The sequence below is a fragment of the Syngnathoides biaculeatus genome, chromosome 1 (assembly GCF_019802595.1).
Source record: "Syngnathoides biaculeatus isolate LvHL_M chromosome 1, ASM1980259v1, whole genome shotgun sequence".
Lineage (NCBI taxonomy): Eukaryota > Metazoa > Chordata > Actinopteri > Syngnathiformes > Syngnathidae > Syngnathoides > Syngnathoides biaculeatus.
Genome location: NC_084640.1, coordinates 501,782 through 520,914, shown reverse-complemented (window position 1 = coordinate 520,914; position 19,133 = coordinate 501,782). Strand labels below are relative to the sequence as shown.

The 19,133-nt window shown below is 40.6% G+C and overlaps 1 long non-coding RNA gene across 1 annotated transcript; it reads left to right on the top strand.

The window, feature by feature from the left end:
* Positions 1-17,341: 17,341 nt before the first annotated feature.
* On the top strand, positions 17,342-18,590 carry LOC133504283 (uncharacterized). The gene is made up of 3 exons (XR_009795925.1): positions 17,342-17,671; positions 17,933-18,035; positions 18,301-18,590. It is a non-coding gene; the product is annotated as an uncharacterized LOC133504283 (long non-coding RNA).
* The last annotated feature ends 543 nt before the right edge of the window (positions 18,591-19,133 follow it).

The window sequence follows — 19,133 nt, the reverse complement described above, 5'->3', positions numbered from 1 at the left end:
GGCGGCCGTACGGCCTATTTCATACCTCGGGGGTGGGACTGTAATGAGAGATTGACAGCTCAGAGGCGCAATCATCGCGGGACTACAACCGAGCAAGGGGCAGTTCCGACCAATCACAGGACGGCACACGGATACGGTTGCGCCAGGTGTTGCCACTGTAGTCAATTGCACAGCGTGACTTCTCTCCACTGCCATTCAAACGCATTCATCAGAGATGTATACAAGCTATACAAAGCCGATGAAATGTTTAAATGAACACGAACGCACACAATCTAACATGAGATACGCTTCGAGATCATTGATGTACAGTAGCAGGCAGAATGGACCCGTAATTTGCCTCTGTTTGCTACATAATCAATTATTTTATTCCATTTACACTGGAGTTTCCATTGCACTCGATTAAAATGTACGAAACTGACTATACCACACCCCTTTTCCCTGATAATAAAGAATGTATGTTAATTTAACACATTTTAATCATGAGTTTATACAGGTTCAAATTGAGTAAAATCAAATAACTTTTTCTGCATAGGCCAACTCCTTACAATATATCCAAACAGAAGAACTTCATAGACTAGCAAAGCACAGTTAATGTGCTTTTTTTTACATCTGTTTTTGTCAAAGAGGTGATGTTTTCATCATTGAGTGCATTACCTCCACCAAATGTAATGCTGTGATTGCCGTTTTTTCATCAAATGCAAACACAAGGTAGTTACAACCAGTCCAGGGTGTACCACCGCCTCCTGCCCAAAGATAGCTGAGATAGGCTCCAGCATCCCTGCAACCCTTGTGAGGATAAGCGTCTCGGATAATGAATGGCTGGATGGCAAGGTGGTTAACATAGAAGCTAACAGCTGAGTTTTCTTGTATTACAACTCATTCATCTTTGTCCATCTTTCAGCATGGCTTCCCTGTGGCATCCCGCTGCCACTCTCAGGTCAATCCGGGTGCTATGCCAAATTTGAGTGTCAATGGCGACATCATTATGTACGGTATGTGGTGTGCTATATTGGTGTTTAGGGTTGTTTTCTTGATCATATCACACGCAGTAAGTGTAGTAAGCACACAGTCCCTGATTGTTTCCCTCATCAGGTATGAAGTCGGTTACATTTTAAAAATGGGTTCAAATGTCAAAAATTGCGATGTGAGCGCCGTAGTTACTTAGGATATTTGTATTTTCATCTTGCACTCTGGCCAAGGGGGGCAATGACCCGCCAGATCCAGCAGATGGAGCTGAGCAGGGAAAACAGCTTGCGAGGTGAAAGTTGGCACCAAGTAAAGTGCAATACTGTGACCAGCAGGACTGCGGTGAAACAGAAGCACAGTAGAACCCAACTTTGTAGCAACGTGTCGTATGGGATATCATTTCAGATGTGAAAAAAGATTCAGATTTTTTTTAAATGTCCTTTTCACTTGTAAGAATGTTATATAAAGTATAATTTTTCACATTTAATATGCCAACTTGATGAATGCAAGGCAAGGCAGGTAAATAGCACATTTCATAAACAAAATAACAAAGTGTGCTTTACAATACTAAGAACATTAATAACAAAGTACAGAAAATTAAAACAGCCGACAAAAAAGATGTATCACTTTTCATTTTCCTTAGCAATGGAAAAAGCAAATAAAGAGTTGATTTAATATCTTCATTTCCATCCATTATCTGAGGTGCTCATCCTCAAAAGGGTCATAGAAGCGCTGGAACCTGACCCAGCTGACTTCAGACAGGAGGCGGGGTATGCCCTGGACTTGCCAGCCAATCACAGGGCACATATAGACAGACAACAGTCGGACTCACAATCACACCTAAGGCCAATTTAGAGTCTCTCCAATTAATGCATCCTTTTGGGACGAGGGAGGAAATGATAGTAAAGGGGTCGGGAGGGGGGGGGGGTAAACCCATGCAGGAACGAAGAGAACCTACAAACTCCAGAGGTGGGGCCACAATTTGAACCCACGTCCTCAGAACCGTGAGGCTGAAGCTCTTACCCTTCGCACTGCCGTGCCACCTTATTTATTTCAAACAATGAGAAATGACTCATTTATCATGATTTAATTTTACTCTTATAAAAAAATGTGTAAGTCAAATAGATTTTAATATTTAATTGCTTATGCTTACATGACCAAGAACTTTGGTGGTGAGCATTAGTGAAGATACATTATCTTGTTCGCCGCCACAATCAGTCCAAACCACATCAGTGATTCGTCAAATGATTTATGAGCCATAATATATCAAAGACCAAAAATGTTTGAAATGTTATTGTAATCAGTTTCACGCATTATGTCTGAAATGGAAGATAGAGTATGATTTTTCAGAAGCAGTATGTGAATGTTTCCCTTCTACCACTTCCCCTACCACTCACTGGTATTTAACTCCTAAACTTGCCATCACCAATATTTATTTCCCCCCATTCGGTGACACATATTGTCATGCATAGAATTACGGGTGTGTGTGTGTATATGCATGTGTGCACCTTAACATTTGTTGTTGTTGGTTTTTTTTCTGTCTTTGTTGGGGTGGTGTGCGAGTCCTCAAGGGTGGGTAGAGTGGTCCCGATCATCCTTTCAGCAGTTTTCATGGTCCGTTGCAGTCGGAGTTTTTCTTTTTTTTTTTGGCAGCATCAAACCAGACTGTTATGGAGGTACACGGTACTGACTGGATGACCGCTGTATAGAACTGTCCCACCAGTACTTGTGACAGGCCGTGCTTCCTCTTAAGCCGCAGGAAGTACATCCTTTGCTGGTCTTTTTTGAAGACGGAGTTGTTTGTCTCCTACTTCAGGTCCTGTGAGACTGTCATCCCTAAGAACTTGAAGGTCTTGACAGTTAACACAAGACAGTTGGACAGCAAGAGGGGCAGGTGTGGTAAAGGATGCCTCCTCAAGTCCACATTCATCTCTACAGTTTTCAGTGTGTTCAGCTCCATGTTGTGTCAGCCACACCAAAGCTCCTGCGTCTCCACTTCCTGTAGATACGCAAACTTGTCACCGTCTTTGATGAACCCAATGACTGTGCTGTCATCTGAAAACTTCAAAGGTTTGACAGCGAGGTGCATGGAGCTGCAGTCGTTTGTATACCGTGAGAAGAGCAGCCGACAGAGGACGCAACCTTGTGGTGACTCGGTGCTGATAGTGCGTGTGGATGAGGTGGTGTCCCCCACACTCATCTGCTGTGTCCTACCCATCAGGAAGTTGTCAATCCGATGGCAGATGGCAGGTGAGAGGCTGAGCTGGAGATGCTTGCAGGAGAGGAATTTGGGGAGGATGGTGTTGAACGCAGAACTGAAGCCCACGAACAGGATCCTCATGTAGGTTTCTACTCCATCTATCTATCTATCTTGGGTGTTTCCTTCTGGGACAGTAAGGAAAGTCATCATATTCATCAATTCATCATACACACACACAGATTCTAATACTACCATATCAGTGAAATGCGAATAACTCTTCCCATAATTTATGTTAAACGAGACTGATTATAGATGAAAGCTTGAAAAAAAAACTGACAGCTGTAATTAAATGGGGACAGTGTAGTATATTACTGCAGTGTCCACAGCAACGCTAACATTAGTATGCATGTTTCTACATTTCCAGCTGTGTGTGAACACCAGCAGTGAAAAGATGTAAGAGGTATGCAATTGTCCTTTCTAACTATCAAATAAGAATGGAATTTGCTTTGATTTATTTATTTGTTTTGGCACTTTGAAATTGTTTAATAATTATTTTTTTTTAAATCAACATGATAACAACAATACAATCGCTGAGATTATTCCTTTGACTCCTCCCTTCCCTAAGTGAATATCGACCAAATGCGACCTCAAGTGAGACAAAAACATTTGGCAGATTCCCCACCAAGCAAATTTTATAGTGTCGCTCTCTAAGCTTTGCTTGTACTTCTTTAGAATCAGGAGAACAAGATAGTTTAAGAGATGTTGAGATACTGATAAAGACATGCTGTTTCAACGGTTTGCATCATGTGGCCGCACTTCCAGGTCACCCAATCTGCTTCTCGCCGTCATAGCTGCCAACGCAACTTACAAAAACGCACACAGCTTTGCCCTGAATTGATTATTCACATAACTCCTCCTCAAAACCTACAGACAACTGATGTGTCAGGTACCATTTTTCCAAATTGTAAAATAGTAAGGTGAATGATAATTTGGGATTCAAAGATAATGGTTTATCTCAATGAACACCCACCAAAACCCATGAATTAGTGTGATATATATTAATATATTTTCAGTGTCAATAAAGCAGATGAATAAAGCTTGGTACCCACACAAACACACCCATAAAAATAATTGTGCCAATTTTGAGCCCTATTAACCAGAGCCAGGAAAAGCAAAAGTATTTGGCAAGGCATGCAGGCACCCCATCTGCCCGGAATAGTCATTATAATGAAATATGTACCCATTATTTGCCCAAGAGTATACGTGGTTGGCACGCCAGCACGAGATGGGGCCGGCCCCTCAAAATGAGTTAATTGCAACAAGACAAAAATAGGACAGATATGAGAGTTTGCAACCACAATGTAGTTGCCACTTAAGATAAAAGTTATCACAGATTAATTTTGTTATTTTTCTGCTTCATGAACAATTAGGCACGCGACTCTGAAAATTGTAATAACTGTACTTATGCACTATTTTGTCCAAAAATCAAGCTAAATCAAGCAAATGAATCTTTTTATCATTTGAGAATTACATTTTCTTCATATTCTTCACAGTTAAGTTTCCCGAGTGCCTGATTAAGGTTTTTTTTTTTTATTATTTTCTGCTTTAGATCATGAACTTTATCCCAATAGCCGCTCTTACAAATAGAAATGAGTTAACGTTAATGATAATAAACCACCACTGAGTAGTACTTCAATTTAGACCACTAGCCAATGACAACTTAAATAAAAGTATTTTTACTACACGCCTTTTAAAACATCCAATCCGCCCCTCTCAAATTTACACCGCTCGATGTTAACAAAAGAACATTTGGCAAATGGGTACTTCTCCTCCCTTTTGCTTTCCAACCAATGGCAAGGTCCATTATTAAATTGGTCAACCTGGCACGGATGGATCCCTCTTCTATGTACTCTATAAAGCTTACATCATATATCAACTCGCACTCGTGCAAAGATTACTGGCCATCAGCCTGACTGATGCAGCCCAGTGGGCGGGCATGTGATTTTAGTTCTGGGAGCTGATGAACACAGTCCTCTCCCCCTCTCAAACAGTATCTCACTAATGCAGAGGCTAAAGGCGCCCCCCCTCCCCATTCCTTCTCATGGCCCACCACATTGTGATCTGTATTCATTATATTGAAAATTGGTGGGGCGTGGCGTTTAACATTCAATCCATTTCTCCAAACATTCATGGAATTTGCTTTTGTAGTTTGGATTTTGCCCAACTGTTACCTCAAAATTGGAAACAGAATTGTGCAAAAATTATTGGTAAAATGAGGACTATGGACCTTTCCAACCTGTCAATCACTCGTACAATAATAGCCAATCAGATAGCTGCATTGTCGTAACCCCTGGCTTGACACGCCCCTCTTGTCGCCATGTCCCACAAGCAATGCTTGTTATCGGCCACATGCACTTGGAAAAGTTAATGTTATGAACAAAATGATCCTCAGATGAGCTTAAGTAACGTGCAATTCTGATGAAAGATATCCGGCTAGGTTACAAGGGGCCCCGTTGATGCATTTTCCAAAGCCTAAAACACAGTTGACAAAGTGTCTATGATGGATTAAGGCTCGTAGAAGACCCCACGTACAACTAAACGTGAGCAATATCAACAAGCACAAGGCTATATGTTCGAAGGTAAGTGAGTGAGAAGTATCTTCTCTGAGTTTGATTCCATTATTAGCAATGCTTTATACATTGCAGGAGAACAACTTTCACTTTGTTTCTGTATCACTGACCTGCTGAATGGAGTGTGTCATTTTTTATGCCAAAGAGTCGGGTTAGTGATACGTAAATGCGCTATGTCATGCAAGAGAAATGTCTATTTGCCATTTGTATCACTTAAGACAGCACTGGGTTCCATTACGAGCCAAGTCAAATGAATACATACCACTCACTTATAAAGACTACAATAATATTACTCGTGATATTTCCAAGTAAAAAGTATTCACCCTACTTTACATGCTCAGTGCGATTGCACTATTTTATCCTATTGGATTTCAATATGAAGTCTGTGAGGCGTCAATTTTTTTGCATTGATCGCCAACTTTTCGCTGTAACTTTGACATTGTGTCCTGCTCCGTCCAAAATCTTAATTCTGTTTACATATCATTGCGTGAAATAGTTGAGACCACTCTGTAGAACTCTCTTGGACAAGTCCAATGCATTTGGCCAAAAATATGCCCCAATATTATCTGGAATACACGATAGAGGATCCAGTTCAAACCTATTATGTTCAGTCGCCATTTTAGAAGATTTGGGGACATGGCAACTGTAGCTAAGGGGGGCAGAGCTGTAGATTGCCTGTCGGAAAGGTCCATTAGCCTTTGGGGAGGAGCGGGCAACCAATCCAAATGTTACGCCACTGCAGTGCCATACTTGTGAGTTTGGTACAACATGAACAACTCAGACCCATCTATGTTGTGGAGCTAATGAATCAGCTAGTGTGCTTGAAAGGAGATATACCTTCCATGCTTTCAGAATTTAAAACAATTCCCAGATGTCTGAGAAATGAATTGAGGGATGTTTGGTGTTCTGCACTGCCAGATCAACCAGATGCACGTACAGTGGAGCACATACAAATTAACTCGAGTGGGACACTTGCATGTCACCACTGCACCAACAGGAATTAGCAGTAATACCCCAACAGTGTACACAAATAATGCACTTTTCAATGATAAGTTAAATCATGGCATGTTGCTGTGTTATTTAATGTGTGACTTTTTTTTTTAATGAGAAAGTCTAAAGACGTAATGCCATGGTTCAAGAAACAAACAAAAACAACCTAATAGCATGCAAAGGTGAAGCAGTAATAGATGTCAAATCCAGCCCAGCCAACACACACACACACAGACACATACACAGCACATATACATGCAGCTCAGTCTCGGAGTTCATTATACGACAATTTCATGCTTGTGCACTCAATTGGCCAATCCCGCTCTAACCCCCACCCCCTCACCCCCACCCCCACACGTGTACTATCCTGGCCCCTCCCTTTAATTTCATCCCTTGGGCAGTAGACATGAGGTATTATGTCACTTGCATGCCAAGGAAATGTGAATTTCCATTTTCTGTGCATATGATTGACCATGTTCTCTAATCCTGAATATTGCATTGTGCATCACTACTGGTTTAGGAGGTTTCAAGTTTATCAGCTATTCTGTTTCTACCGCCGACCCCAGGTGTGCCACAGGAGCATCAGGCTCAAAACAATTGGGAACCTTTTGGGATTTAAGGGTTGAAGGACTTAACAGGAGCCTGGTGGGAGGAGATGTGAGGTGAGAGGTTGAATGGAGAGGAAGGGATGGAAACTGATGATGGTGAGAACGGGGGTTTCATAACAGTGGGATACAAGTCCCAGACGAATTGTACCATAGCTGTTATTCCCAAAAGGGAACCCATTAAACGCTGCCTAGTTAAAAAAATGAAAAATAAAATGTTAATGTCACTTTTGAAACAGATCTATAGTTGCTCGTATATAGAATACAGTCCACTTGAAAGTATAAACAAACACGCACACACATACGCACACAGGTCCCCATGCCTGTGTGACAAAAATGGTAACAGTGTTTTAAATTGGCGCGAGAGACTTCACAACTTTATTCCACCGGGTTTGCAGTGAATTCTAATTAGCTTTATGAGATGTTTACCTGCAAGGCATTATTCACAAACACAACATGTAATAATGAAATTGGGTTACAGAGATGCCTCAATAACATAACTGGATGCCTTGTTTTCCTTACTGTTATGACTATTTTTATACATTAATCACAATCAGCGATGTGTTCCTGGATTTATTGCAAAGCTACTTTCAATACATTAATGCAAATGACACCATAAAACAAGCTACTCATGGTTTGTTTACAAATCACACTCACATAATTGATATGAACAGCATCTCTGAAATTGACAATGGTATTTTTTTTCCTCATTGCATTTGCCAATTATCCAAACAGAGTGTTTCTTTGTTTATATTCATCACATTTGAGATATGAGTAAAAGAGAAGTCCAAATAGTGTGTACTGGTAAAATGGTAAAGAGCCAGTAGGGAAATCACTGCTATTGAGTCCCTGTGATGAAATTAGTCGTGGGTTACAAGAGTGTCATCAATGACATATAAATTTCCAAAGTTGCTTTCACAAACTACGTTCCTCATGTCAGCAAAGACATCAAAGGAAAATCACTTTGCACTAGAGATATAAAATATTCAGCAGAGATAAGAGACACTGAGATAGAGAAGAAATGAAGCGGCTTTCTGCATTTTTCAGTTTAAAATGTAATTGTTCCCCACAATGAAACAACTACTGCAAAAAGTACAAGAGTGAAAAAGAATATCCTGGAGCTTCAGGTTGAACAGAATCTGAATCTGAATCAGCGTTAATGGCCGAGTATGGAACGACACACAAGGGATTTGTCTCCGGCAGTCGGTGCCGCCCTGGTACGTCATTCATGTTGAGTACGGAGAAGAACAAACAAACAAGAAAGAAGAACAATAGACATTCAATTAATAGGGAAATGTTCCTTATTAGAGTTATAGTTGTGCAAAGTTGCAGTCTTCTAACATTTAGAGCTGTTAGAGTGTGTCTTTCCCCCACATGATGTTAAGCCTATACTGTGTTACCCGTTCGTGGTTTACCGTTCCACATCAGCGCAATGACAATTGTGCAAAAGGTGCAGTTTAAAGTGACGAATCACGCAATAGTCTACAAAATATATTACTAATACCAATACTGATTGGACCAGCAGGATGTGAAGGTGTGTCCTAACAACGGCACAAGGCACAAAATAGTATGTTCGCTGATCAAGAATTTAATGACTTAATTGCAAGAGGCACCAAACTGTTTGAATTCCTACTCATTTTGATGCGTAGATCCATGGTTTTGATTGTTGCAGTCGGAGTTTGTCCTTTTTTGTGGTAGCCCCAAACCAGACTGCGATTTAGGTAAACAGTACTGATTGCATGACCACTGTGTATAACTGCTTTGAGAGATCTTGTGACAGGCCGTGCTTCCTCAGAAGCCGCAAGAAGTACATTTTTTGCAGGGCTTTTTCGAGGATGGAGTTGATGTTTGCAGGGCTTTTTCGAGGATGGAGTTGATGTTCCCACTTCAGGACTCCTGAGACGGTAATTCCCAAGAACTTGAAGGTCTCGACAGTTGACACAAGACAGTTGGACAGCGTCAGGGGCAGCTGTGGTGAAGGATACCTCCTGAAGTCCACAATCATCCCTACAGTCTTTAGAGTGTTCAACGCCAGGTTGTGTTGACCACACAAAAGCCTTCTTTCAGGACGGAGTTGATGTTTGTCTCCCACTTCAGGTCCTGTGTGATTGGTCAATACTAAAGAATAATAAATATATTGTTTTATGACAACCTCTTGCGATTTTAACTTGGAACAGCGTAGCTCTGCCTCATACATACTGATAAGTGTTTCATGGATTTCATTTAAAATTATCTCATTTTCCCGAAGCTGAAGTACCAGGAGAAAAGCCTGATCTGAGATTGGGTTCCAGTTATACATGACCCTAAAGAGTCGAAGCGATATAGAAACTGTTTAGATGAATGTCAGATTGTGTATAGTGGAGCAAAAAACAATTAAAAAACAATGCCATTAGAGATATTTTAAAAATATTGAGGTGACAGAGTTCATCCGATGATTTTCATGTCTGCCTCAAATTTAAGGTTGGGGATTGAATTTTGGCTTAAGCGTTTCAAAGTGGGTTTCTTTAAAATGCACATACAGTAAGTGTGAATGTGAATATTGTTCTCTTTATGTGCCCTGTGACTGCATAGCGAACAGTCAACAGGGATTGGCTCCAGCTCACCCTGGACCCTGAAAAAGGATAAAGAGCAGAAAATGGATATGTGGATTTGCATCAAGCAACTATTGATGCAGTTTGTAAATAAGTTAAAGGACTACAAAAAAAAAAAAAAAAACTGCAGAAAGCTATTTAATGCCTTCAACACATTTCCAGATGTGACAGACTGTATGCTTAACTGCCTCATGTTTTAATTTGACATAAAGGCACTTTGCAGGACTAGAATCCTGTATCTGCTGCCCCCTTTTTCTTCACTTCTATGTTCTATCTTTGCCTTTTTTTTCCCCATTCCATTTTTTAGAGACCATATTATTCTCGACATTTCAAGGACACATTGCATACATATTGCAATGAACATTATCAACCACTTAACTGCTACAGCCAGAAATGACTTGCATCTGAGGTTATTACATTTTGACCTCAGTCATCAAACATAACTGTTGAGTCATATATAGCACATATACAGCAACTTCTTCATAAGACAGTTATAAAGTAAAATATAACCACAAATTTACTTCCATGACTTGTACATGGTTTCTCCATACCTGTGAGAACACCCAATCCCTCCCTGCAATGTACAGCAGACGTAAATTACATGTTGTTGCTTATACTCAAAGTGGAAAATATTCTGACTTTCCAACATATTCTGGATGTCCCAGAAAATACTCATGGGAACTCATCACTAATCATGTTATGCACATGCATGTAGTATGACAGTGACAATCGTGGCATTAAATAAATGTCAATATATAGTTTGAAAACTTAAAAACCATGTGGAAGTCGTTTTTAAGAGCTGTGGAACATTTTTTTGCATTACCAACAATGTTTATTATTTTTGAAAAGTGATGAACTTTCAAGATGGCAAAGTATAGTCACTGCAACACTATCTATGATTAACCATGAGAAATGTCTGTCAGAGGCCCCTGTCAAAAGGAGTTTCACCTCCCTCCTCCAGCAGAACTTCATCCATGTCCCGGAGGAGGGAGTTAACATTGAGTCAGAGTGGACCATGTTCAACATTTCTACTGCTGGGGCGACTGAGTGGAGCTGTGGCCGCAAGGGGGGCGGTGCTTGTCATGGCAGCAACCCACAAACCAGTTGGTGGACACCAGCAGTGACGGATGCCGGACGGAGTCCTATCGGGCCTTTTTGACTTGTGGGACGCCTGAAGCAGCTGATGGGTAATGGCTGATCTTGTTTGGTGATGTTTTAAGAGATATAAGCCATTATGATGGTTTGACTTCCATGTTTACTATTTCAGGTGAACTCCAAACTGTAGAACCTTTGGAAACCTTTTTCAAATTTGAAAGTTCCACGGCATGACCCAAGTGAAGCTTTCAGTCTTTAGAAAGCAGCCTGACACCGTGTGAGAATCTGGCCTCGCCATTTAAGACGCAATATTATGAGCACACTGTGAGACATGACTGGCACATTGCTGTAATTAAGTAGCTACCCAACACAGGGCACATGGTGCTTTGATTAGATTAGGGATGCTCAAATCAAAGTAAGTTTAATAATATCTCTTGTGTTGCAATTATGGCGTATAATTCTCTGTTCACTGCAGTCAGAGACACATGCTCGTAATCGACTCTCCAACCCTCCTAACACTCCACATAATGAACCTCAGCAGATATGAATCACTCGTTCTCACACTCCTGATAAGTCTGCAAAACATCATTATGGGAAATCTGCAGTACAGACAATGAGCAAAAGAAAGGCATTGAAACAAAATGATGTAACAAATGCAGGAAGAGATTCTACTTAAGTGCCTTTAGAATCACATATTATTGCTTGGATCATCTCTGAGAAGACAAATTCCTCCACAGAGGGGCAAGAAGTAGCTTGCAGTTATCAGGTTACGCTGAGGCCAACTCCCAGAACCCTAAAATAGAGCAAAATAGGCACGAACAAAATGACAGTCACCCAGTTAGATTACCTCCAAAAGTCCAATACAAGTCTAAGACAAGGGTCATCATGTATTGCCTGCGGTTCACTGCTTGGTGCCAAAAGACAACTGCACTGAGATTACGTCTATAATGCGTACAAATGTGTTCAGAGTGTGGCTGTTCTATCTATAACAAAGGTCAAGTATAATTTCATATCAATTCTAGATTGGGTTTCAGTTTAAGGTGACATTTATCTTGGTTTAAGCCTAAAGCTAAAGTGATGACTCATCCGTACCTCATTTTTGGGCCACCGCAACTAAATTGCACTGTTGTCACAATGCACAATGTAACCTTTAAATTCAAATGTCCCTAAAGCCAATCAAATGTAAATACATTCAAAAGTGCACATAACTGGAGTTTGAACCACTGTGATGAATTAAATGTGTGTGAAACGTCTCTTCAGAACTTGAATGATTGTTTGAGTTTTTCTTTGGAATTTTTGGCATGTCTATAGACTACAATTCAATAAGCAAAAACTGATTAAATACACGCATGTTTTGTTTTTATTCTTGTGTACTATTGGGTTATAACCTGCCCGTCAATCACTTTAAGGCATTTTTTTGAGCGCTTGTTTTGAAATGACTCAAGTACTTCCTTATATGCATGGCCAGCTGAAGTGTTTCCATATTTACAAGTGCAAAATACAGAAGAGGGAATGTCAACATCCTTTAGCTGCACTTGTCAACGTCAAGCATGCGCGCTGACAGTGCTAAATTTTGCTAGGACAACAGCACTTATTTGCATAATTGATTAGACCTACTGCTTGTGGAGCAAAGCAGAGGAGAGGAGCAAACACTGTGATGATGACATTTGTTCTAGCGAGAGGAGAGCACGCTGTCTGTGAGATTAGAAAACTGTGATGTAAGGTGAGCAGGCCAAAAGATGAAGAACTTAAGTGTATGCAAATTCAAAGTGGAATATTCATGTCCTCCTATTGGGGTCCCCCACTCTGGGATCTCTCCAGGCGAGTGAATGAAAGATTGTTCCTAAAACTTTCTCTGAACTTTCTCTACCCTCTGTCAGCATTAAATATGTAATACTATGCTGCATGAAACCAAATTGGGGACATGGTCACAGATGAATTAGTTTTTCATTTTTGGATTTTGTGTAAAGCTGTTCAGTGATGTTATTTTTATTTATAAAAAAAAAATAAAACTTGCAGCTATCGTGTTTTATCCACACATTGGATCCAAAAGAAAATCAAATATTAAGGTTATTTGTTAATGAAGAAAATTGAGCAACACCCCAAAAAATAACCAGAAATAACAACAGCAAAATGAGCAACATGCAGATTGTATGGTTTTCAATATTGATGGACTATATGGAAAATCTCATGTTTACATTTGAACATTGCATTCTTCTCTGAGTTATACCCCATGTTTAATTTTGCTGTTTAATTTTTTTTGTACACTATCTGTTGCATAGTATATTGATCTGACAATCAAATTTATTTTTGAAAACTTTACATTAACATGAAAATGTTGAGCACAATTTATTCCTGAGTGCATTTTTGCAGCAAAACTTTCCATTGCTGCCAGTTCATTTTATTAAACAGTTGCCCCCCATTCTCCATTTAATGAAAGTATTTTCTGTGTAATTTCTTCCCAAAAATACGTATGGAACTATCAGCTGACAGGCAATTTGAACTTTGTTTATATTATCTCAATGTATGTATAGGGTATACAGATATGCTCTGAACAGTACATACAGATGCATGCAGGTAAATCATGTAGAGACAGATGTATTCCAACGCAAGAATAATTAATGTGAGCACACACCAATGCATATGTTCTGGTGTATCATTTAGCCTCATTTTAAAAGCCCCTTGCAACTGGCTATTCAGATTGAAAACAAATTTGCTGCTGTCACCGATTTTGAAGCCATAGCCAATGCTGGGATGGCTGTTGTCAACATTAAGCATCTGATTTCTTGCCAGGTAGCTGAGCATGCACAGCTGCAGCAGTATCCTCCCTTACTGGGTTCTGTGTAAAATCCAAAGATTTCTTATTGCCGGGTTTTCTATTGTGCTTTTGATTGGGCTGCGGGATCACTGAGCAAAAGTAAGAAGTGGGTGAAATAAATAAATGAACCAGACAATACCTATAAAATCTCTAACAACTCCAATAGGCCTGGGAGGGATCCAGGTTCTCTAAACTTCATGAACTTAACACAACAACATTCTCGTTTACTCACAAGCTACCACAATATTGTATTACCTCTCCCACCACAGGCCAAAACATGAATCTTCATTCAGAGGCATTTGGACAAAGACAGAAGACAGTAGAAGGGTAACACAAAAACTGCTATGAGTCAGTGCTTGTAATATGATTTGTCATTCCCTGTGCTCTCTCTCTGATGTGATTACAGGACGGGCGTTAGCTGAGATGGTGGCCCAAAATGGTGAGAGTTGAGCAGAAACCAGGAAGTGCTTGGCCTGACTGCAATCTGTCTCTCCAGAGTCAGGAAGATCAGCTTTGGGTAGGTAAAAGGCACAAGGATGCTAAAATTCTTCAACTTATAAAGTTGTGTGTATATGAATGAACTTGACAACATTTTGCCATACAATATGTAATTGCAAGTTGCTGTATAATGGATGCAATAACTAATCTGTCGATATCCAAATGCATAAAGCCCATCACATACATCCCTCTGAGTGTGTCCTGTGGGGAATGAAGCGTCTGTTGTGCGGCACTTTCCAAGCAGTGGTTCCCATCTGTCGAACGGAACGTTTTCTTCCAGGCTCTCATTAATTCTGCCACCTCAGCCTGCAATATGTTAAGATCTTAAACATTCCTGCCGTATTCGCCACACATCAAATAACAAAGACAGACAAGACTGCACAGGGAAGGAAATCCTGCACTGAAAATAGCAGTCGTGCCATTATTTGAAAGCATTTAGGTTAACAACTTTATAGTATTTGTGAATTGCTGAGTAGTACTTCAAAAGCAGACATCTACATTTTTTGGTGAATTGAGGAAAATCATTAGAAGAGACAGACCAAGGGGTTGCAGAGAGAGAAGTTTGGGTTTCCCTGCTTCATCTGGTGCCCCCGCAACTCAACTCAAGAAAAGACTTAAAATGGGTGGATGGAGGCGGCATGGTGGGTGAGCTGGTAAAGCGTTGGCCTCACAGTTCTGAGATCCAGGTTCAATCCCGGCCCCGGATGTGTGGAGTTTGCATGTTCTCCCCGTGGTTGCGTGGGTTTTCTCCAGCCACTCCGGTTTCATCCCACACCCCAGAAACATGCAACATTAATTGGACACTCTCAATTGCCCCGAGGTGTGATTGTGAGTGCGGCTGTTTGTCTCTGTGTGCCCTGCGATTGGCTGGCCACCATTTCAGGGACTACCCTGCCTCCAGCCCACCGACAGCTGGGATAGGGTCCAGGACTCCTCGCGACCCTCGTGAGGATAAGCACCAAAACAAATTGGATGGATGGACATGAGAGGTACTGTTTTCACAATTTGGTTTGTCAAATATGCAAAATATGCTGTATATTTTTGTTTTTACACGTTTCAAAATCTTAAGGTTGCATGACAAACTATTAAATCAACAATGAAAACTGTTGCCCAAGATTAAGTAAAATGGGACAATCCCATTGTCTTAAGCATGATAAAATGGCACAGAGAAATGAAAGTGCTTCAGTTCAGTCTATCCTTGGGAGAGGTCCTTAATAATTTCCGTATTTCTTTAATTCACATGACAGGCTGATTGAGAAGTCTCTTTGGTTGAAAGCAAATGGCAAAATGTGAATATCACTTTTCTACTCTTCAGCTTCCTCCACTTTTCAATGCTTTCAACAAATTATTCTTGTATGATCTTCCTATCTGACTACCATTACTCCACTAAAAGTGTATTATTACCACTGAGCTACAGTAATGCTCAAATGGTTTAGGCACTGTGGCTGAAAGCTCCCCATTCCCTCCTCTTGGCCCCCGACTCATGTAAACACATTCTCTCGATTTATCCTTTTTTATGCCGTCAATCCTCTTTTTTTGGTTCCAATCTCCCCTCTCCCCCTACAATCGCTTACCAGCTCTCTTTTCTTCTTCCATTTCATCTGTAAATCCTTGTTATTGCCAATCCTGCCTTTTTGTTGTCGCTTTCACATGCTCAACCTCCCCACCCCCAACTTCAACTCCCTTGCCGAGTGGTGGCTGACAGGCTAGCTGGCAGCCTGAAAGCACTGTGGAATAGTTAGTGAGAGGTGGGGGGCTGGTTAAGGTTGGCACCGCTCCCTCACTTATCATGGGGAAAACTGGAAAGGTAACCTGTACCCAGTGCCAGTGTTTGGGTGGGTCTGCTCACTTGAAGACAGTTGACCCCATTATGTTCAATGTTCAAACTGAAGCAATCTCAAGTGTTAACCACAAAATATGAAAACTATCACGCCACCCCCGCAAGCAACAATGTCCACATGCCGTCATTTTCACACACACACCCAACCACCATCACATGCTGACTGTCCACTCACAGATGAAATCACCCCTCTGACACAGAGCCGCATACCATCTTTGCTCCGTACACCCCCTGCCATTTTTTTCAGATGCTGTCTCACATGCCTCTGTAAAACGCACAGATACTGTATAATGAATTCTCTCCTTTACTTAACCTAATCCACATTAATTCTCACAACAACACGCGATCGTAAAATATAACTGAAACTGCCCAGTTACTTATTTTTAGCCTGGTTTCGCTTTGAATATTTATATACTATCATTCTTTATGTGCACAATCTACTAAGAGTCAACATATTAGATTGAGGGGAAAAAAATGTCAAAAAAATATATAATTGTTTTCAAATCCATCCATCCGTCAAGTTTCTTCGCCACTTATCCTCACGAGGGTCAGGGGGAGTGCTGGAGCCTATCCCAGCTGTCAACGGGCAGGAGGCGGGGTACACCCTGAACTGGTTGCCCGCCAATCGCAGGGCACAATGAGACAAACAGCTGCACTCACAATCACGCCTAGGGACAATTTAGAGTGTCCAACTAATGTTGCACTTTTTTTTAATGTGGGAGGAAACCGGAGTGCCTGGAGGAAACCCACATGCACATGCAAACTCCACACAGGTGGGGCCGGGATTGAACCCGGGACCTCAGAACTGTGAGGCCAACACTTTATCAGCTGAACCACCGTGCCAGCTATTTTCAAATTAATATTGATTATTAATATGTCATCCATCCATTTTGTTTTGCATTTCTGCTTGTCCTTACAAGGGTCACAGGAGCGTTGGAGTCTATCAAAGATCTCTTTGGGGAGGAGGCAGGGTGCATCCCTAACTGGTTGCCAGCCAATCAGCGGGAACGTCTTAACGAACAATTGTTGACACCTATTGTCAATTTAGAGTCCTCAACTATCCCACCAAAAGAGTATTCAACAGCTGCAGCTCATTCAGAATGCTGCAGCTTGCATTCTGACCAAAACAAAGCGGTCAGAGCATATAACTCCAATCCTAGAGTCCTTGCACTGGCTTCCAGTCAGCTTTAGAATAGATTTAAAGTTCTGCTACTGCTCTATAAATCACTAAATGACTTGGGTCCTGAATACATGAAAGAAATGCTTATAGAATACAAACCCAGTGGAGCTCTGAGATCGACTGACTCAGGTCAAATAGCGGAGAGCAGAGTCCCAAGCAAACATGGTGAAGCAGCATTTAGCTATTACGATGCACACAAATGGAATAAGGTGCCAACAGAGGTTAGGTCAGCCCCAAGTGTGAATGCTTTAAATCCAGGTTGAAAACTTTTTTTTTTCTCATGCTTTTTAGAATACATCCACTTTTTGACCATATTACTTGCACTGTATGCTGTTTTAATTGTCTTTTTTTAATATTTTGTTTATCATTTTATATTGTTTTTAAGCCATTTTAAATGTTGTAACTCTTTGATTTCAAATGCCTTTAATCATGTAAAAAACATTGAGTTACCTCATGCATGAAATGCGCTATACAAATACATTTGTTTTGCTTTGCTTTACCATGCATGTTTTTGGGAAGTGGGAGGAAACTGGAGTGCCCAGAGAAAACCCACCCAGGGACAGGGAGAAGATGCAAGCTCCAGACGGTTGATGCTGGGATTTGAACCCTTGTCCTCAAAAATGTGAGGCAGATCCTGTAACCCACAAGTGTCTACAATCTAGAGTCTACATTTCCATGATTCTTGTAAAAATGTGTACCAAAATTTCAAATTGTCATACATACATACATAAATGATCAATTTGAGATATTACAAGCATGTCTGTGTTAGCAAACATGAATAGGTGAAAAACACGTTACCCTTGATTTCCGATTTCGGATTGTGGCTCATAAATTGATTATGTAAACGTGATGAGATGATTTTTATTTAACATTTTATTGTTTCACAGTCAAAACAACCCTCTGATGGAAACACGAACTACAACCTGGCCCTTGAGAGAAATGAGTTTGACACCCCTGCTCCAACCAGTCAAACACTGTGCTTATTAATATTGTAAATGTGTTTTTTTGTAATATTGTATTGTATAAGACTGTCTTTTAAGCATTTTCAAGGATATTGCCTGGGAGCATGAGGCCTATGCACACTATCAAGGTATCCGTCACACACAATATCTAACTTCTAGGACTGCACTTTTTGGTACAAAGGTTATTTTTAACCAAAAAGTAGTCAAATCATCAACATTGAAAGAGACAGAAATGCAGAAAGAATAACCATCTACCATTGCTTTTTTTTTTAAATTTAAATGTATTTCTATGTCATTTTAGGATTCACCTTAACATCTTCCAACATCATCTGTTAACCACGTGTAATTGGATCAGGCTAATGTTTTAATGCTAATTTTATTATGGTGCATTATTAGTTAAGAGGCTATAAGCAGGACGGAAATTCCCGTTTATTTTGTTTATATTGACGCCGAGAGGCAAAAGGTCATACCTCATTGTTGTCGAAGCGGACTCTTCTAGTTGAAGGAAATATCACACGTTATAATGCACAGCCAAACATAAAAATATGGGGCATCGTGTTTTGTTCTGAGCTCTGCTGGAATAATATTATTAAAAGAAGTATTTGTGGTACATCTTTTGTGTTGGATTAGATTAGATTTGGAGGTGTACCTAATTTTCTGGCAATGAGCGCATGTCTTCATTTGCAAAGATCTAATTGTTGTGCGCACCCCCACTGGGAGGTGAGTGGAATGTGGTGGAGGCAGGTGAAAGTGGATGG